This window comes from Halyomorpha halys, unplaced genomic scaffold (assembly GCF_000696795.3).
Source record: "Halyomorpha halys isolate HHAL.00 unplaced genomic scaffold, Hhal_1.1 Scaffold131.1, whole genome shotgun sequence".
Lineage (NCBI taxonomy): Eukaryota > Metazoa > Arthropoda > Insecta > Hemiptera > Pentatomidae > Halyomorpha > Halyomorpha halys.
This window is the reverse complement of record NW_027116732.1, coordinates 60,359-65,512: the sequence shown is the minus strand read 5'-3', so window position 1 is coordinate 65,512 and position 5,154 is coordinate 60,359. Positions and strand designations below refer to the sequence as shown.

General features: G+C 36.2%; 1 long non-coding RNA gene across 1 annotated transcript in view; it reads left to right on the top strand.

Annotated features, from left to right (window-relative positions):
* LOC136797288 (uncharacterized) overlaps positions 1 to 4,773 on the top strand; it is a 173,880-nt gene extending 169,107 nt beyond the window's left edge. Inside the window, exon 3 of the long non-coding RNA XR_010845143.1 lies at positions 4,618 to 4,773. This is a non-coding gene — a long non-coding RNA (uncharacterized lncRNA). The remainder of the gene's footprint in view (positions 1 to 4,617) is intronic.
* Positions 4,774 to 5,154: the final 381 nt, after the last annotated feature.

Here is a 5,154-nt window from a genome sequence, read left to right as displayed (position 1 = left end):
TTTAATTTGCTTGGCGGGCTTTCATCCCACATGGCTTGCCAACTAGATAATATCTCATTTTTCATTGGAAGACTTATTTCTTGTGGTGTCAGAATGGCCGTGCCCTGACCTGGAAGAGCAAGTGCTTGTTTAGCTGCAAAGTCCGCCAGTTCATTTCCAGTGATCCCCACGTGACCCGGCACCTATATAAAGAAAACAGTTTTTCCCAAGTTTTCGAGCATGTTGGTATAATTGTGAATTTTTATGATCAGCGGGTGTTTCGGGTAAGCGATCTTCATGGCTTTTAGTGAACTTAAAGAGTCGGTAATGATAATAATGTTAGTATTCGTTACTGTCATGGAGAAGTGGAGTGCTGAGGCTATTGCATGTAATTCAGCCGTATATACACTGCATAATTTATGGAGTTTTATTTTATGGGTTGAGTTGTTAGTGATGAAAGAGGATGCTGTAGATTCGTCAGATTTTGATCCATCAGCATATATAAAAAAAGGATCAGGAATATTTTGACAAAGACGTGAGAACCTAGTTCTATATTCAGTAGGTGACGTACTACCATTGAGAAATCGGGATAATTGGAGCATTGTATTTGGTAGCCTGTGTATCACTATCTACTTATTTATTTACTTATTTATCACTACATCTTTTTATTATTATTAAAATTGCATTCTAACAGTTTTTTATAATTATTTATTTAATATTTATGAAATAATTTGACATAAAATAATTTTGTGTAGTGGTTTCACATACAACAACCATAAGAACTCACTTTTTCCTAATGCCAAAATAACGCCTGTAAGATGAGGACTGCGCTCACAATATTGTTTGATGGGAGAACTAATTACAGTGAATTCTGTAATAATTTTGAATAGTGTAATAAACCAGACTCATCAAGATTATTAGATACATTTCATTTTTTTGTTACAAATCAAGTCATCCATCAGGACCTCAATATTCCATATGTTGCCGATTTGGCCAGAACCAGATACCGTTCCTTCCATAATAAACTTCTCAACCACCCAAATCCACTTGTTTCTAACCTGGCTTCTCCTTCATTACCTAATAATCCTCCTAGGCGTCTGAAAAGAAGATGGCCTCGAGATCTTCTTCTCTAGAAATGTTATTGGAGTTCTATCAGTGGGTAGATTCTCCACACGTTTTTATCATGTCACTATTTCACCTACAGCAAATTTACTTGTTGTATATATGTGTATACAGTTGTAAATATCAATAAATAAATTATTAAAAAAAACAAAAAAAAAAATAACATTTCATTTGAAGGCAGCCAAAGATCTACAAAGTAAAAAAGAATAAGGCAATATAATTGTATAGTGTTTGTTTTAATTATATGTATACTAACTCTAGTACACCTTCACATTAAAAAAATAACTGAAGATACTGAACTGGACCAGGTTACGATACCTAAAGATTTCTATTATCTCTTCATCCATTAGAAGTGAAAATAAAAAACTGAACAAAATCAAGATGAAACCTAACTGTTCCACGGGAGTCGTCAAGCATGTAGCAATGGTATTGAATGACTGTTCGCATTGGCTGCTTCACACGGGCAACAATGCAAGCTTTATGAAATTACTATTTTCACAGGAACCTTCCACAAATCGTAACAAGACTGCTCCGATTGTTCTCCGGGCTTTGGGAACGATTGCAAACACACCATTAGTCCTTAATGCTCATCTTAAACCTCACATATCTTGCTTAGTAGTTATTGTGAACATAGTAAAATAAAATTTGAGTTCAATTTTTATAAGAGACAAATCTATTAAGGTATCTTCTAACTTTACAAAAAAAATTACCCGTTCTTTGTGTATCAGTGACCTCGTTAATTGCAACTATATGTTTTGTTAAGATGAAATTTTTAATAATGAATACAAATAGAGTGTTTTTTTTTAAAGGAGATAGTTGACCGTTTGAAGTATATTGTAGGATGATAGTCCGGGTGGCGGTCAATAAAGCTATCAAAATAGTAGAAGAAAACTGTTAATTGTTAACCAACGTTTGCAGGGCTTCGTCAGGGTTAAATTAAGTACTATCTCAGGATTAATTGGGATGCCAGGATAATCGCTGAAGGAAATTATCCAAAAATAAGTTAATTAATTAATTTATATTGAATACTGCAAAACTATTATTATAATTGAATTCTTTTCCAAAGGCCTTTTGTGTGTTTACCAGTTACCAATTAAATATTTTTATCCTTTGAATACCATTATTGTTAGCATTGAGTATATTTACAACATATTAAGAGGTGGTATTGGGTAATATAATAGTATATAAACTATATCGATGAACAAAATATGTATCTACATGCATTATCTGATTGCCATAAAATGAATTTATAAAATGATTGAAATGATCCAGATAATTGGTTTCCATAAAATATTGTTTACATTATGAATTGTTACGTAATGTATCTAAATAGTTTCTGATGTGGATGATTCATGTCATGACGTGTAGTAAACTTGGGTGTTGTCGTTGCCATGGTTCCATTCTGAAGAGCCCTTCTCAGGACCTCTTCTCTAGCCCGTCTTCTTACTTCTGTGTCTTCTTCTTTAATGTCCTTTTTTTCTGGTCTAGTTGTCCTTTCCCCTTTCTCCCGTCCCCCTTAGAGGCGTTACTTTTTTTATTTAATCTAATTCCTCATTGGTTCTGTCAGCACCTTTCAATAACTTTAGACCCACACCCTGTCATTCTTAATCCAACCCATATCGAATATATTGAAGAAGAATTAAATATTCCACTCCCATGACCCTTCCTCCTAAAGCATTTCATCCTTCAGAAATATCCAACATCATTCAGAAGTTACCTCCTGCAAAGCTCCCGGTTATGATCTAATTACATCCCATATTCTAAAACATCTTCCTCTAAAATCTGTTCTATTCCTCACCTACATCTACAATGCTGTCCTCAGATCCATTTATTTTCCTGACCCATGGAAATTATCCATAATCAAAATGATCCCCATACCTCAAAAGACGCCAGAATATCCTACCGTCCTATCTCTCTGTTACCTATCATGGGCAAAATACTTGAGTAACTCATCTTAAAACACCTGTACCCTATCCTTGATTCCAACCACATAATCTCAGATCACCAGTTTGGTTTCACATCTCACTCCACTATCCAGCAATGCCATCGTGGGGTTGATGTCTCGTCTTCATTGGAGCGCGGAATGTACTGTTTGGGAGTCTTTCTTGATGTAGAACAGGCTTTTGATCGAGTCTGGAACCCAGGACTGCTATACAAGATCCGTGAATTCCTACTCCCTACATACTTTCTCATTATCCGTTCTTATCTCCGACAAATTATTCAAATAAATCACAACAGCGCTTATTTATCCCCATTTCATCAGTCTACTGGTGTACCTCAGGGTAGTATCCTTTATACAGTTTTCATAGCTGACATCCCAACCCATCCTAACACTGTCCTCACCATGTATGCCGATGACACATGTCTATTGTCAGTGAACAATGATCCTTACATTGTATCCCAAACCCTCCAATCCCACATCACCACCCTTGAAGAATGGTGCCAAAACTGGAGGATTAAAATTAATTCCAATAAATCTCACAAATCACATTTACCCATCGTTGTAAACCCATGACTTCTTACTGCTAACACCCCTCCTATTCCTGTCGAACAGATCCGTTACTTAGGACTACATCAAATCTGGACAAACGATTGACATGGAATCCTCATACAAGACTAAAAAGGCAAGAAACTGCTCGTCGATTTCGACTATTATAACATTTTGTGTTTGTCTAGGTATAAATTGCCAATCCATTACAAAAGACTGATCTACATGACTATTATAAGGCCCATCTGGACATACGGAGTTTTGGGGCTCCACTAAACCATCAAATTTCTCCCGAATCCGATCCTTACAGTCCATTGACCTTAATGCTCCTTACTTTGTCACAAATCAAGTCATCCATCAGGACTCAATGTTCCATATGTTGCCGATTGGGCCAGAACCAGATACCGTTCCTTCCATGATATACTTCTCAACCGTCCAAATCCACTTGTTTCTAACCTGGCTTTTCGTTCATTACCTTATCATTCTCCTAGGCGTCTGAAAAGATGATGGCCTCGAGATCTTCTCCTCTAGAAATGCTATTGGAGCTCTATCAGTGGGTAGATTCTCCACATGTTCGTATCATGTCACTATTTCACCTACAGCAAATTTACTTGTTGTATACAGTTGTAAACAACAATAAATAATAAAATTCCTCATTGGCCATAGATGACGGAACGCCCCGGTGTTTGTCCCCCCCCCCCTAGGCCCGAGAGGGTTCAGAAAGTTTGACATGTCTTGAAAGGGCTTTTACCTGCTTAATTGGCTTCTGAACCTTTGTAAAATACTGTCGTACCCTAAAGTGTTAATAGCTCTGATAAGGGATCGATGTGGAAAATAAGCGCAGGTGTGTACAAATCCAGTAACACTGTGAAAGGTTTCTTGAAAGATATTCTACCCTGGCCTGGTATCAGGGCAAGTGGCGAAAAAAACTTAATAATATCCAGAAATGTTAAAAGGTCAATACATATCAATACGAACATTTTAGAATTATTATAAACATTTTTTTAAATTTAATTTTCCTGTTGCAGATGTAAGCAATGGCCATAACTCCAACCGTTTTTGTTGCCGCTGCGGTTCTACTCCAGTCGACCATTACATCTGCAGGAAGGGTAAGTACTGCTATTTTATTTTATTTTATTTTTTAAGACAACCACAAATTTCGTAATTCTTGTTTAAGACGTAAACCGATGTAGCTATAAAGGAAGAATTTCTTTTTTTACGATTCCCATACAAGAGTATAATCTTTTATTCGCAGAGTTTTCGAACAATAGCATTAAATCTGCCATTAATAAAAGGAGCAATAATTTGTTTGATAGCCCAAACTTGAAGGTGCAATAAAGTGCAAAGTACCAATCACAAAAAGGCCTAACACCCCTCCTGGTGTATTCAACCCTGCAAAATTAGGAATTTTACGTCCGGAGCTGCGAATAAAGAAACGGCTGCTCAATTATTGAAGGGTCAGTGTTATCGCTTTCCGATTCAATTTGAGAGAGCATTCTTCTACTGTACTTGAAATATTCAATTTGAACGATGTATTTGTTACCTAGATTTTTTATTAAGTATTA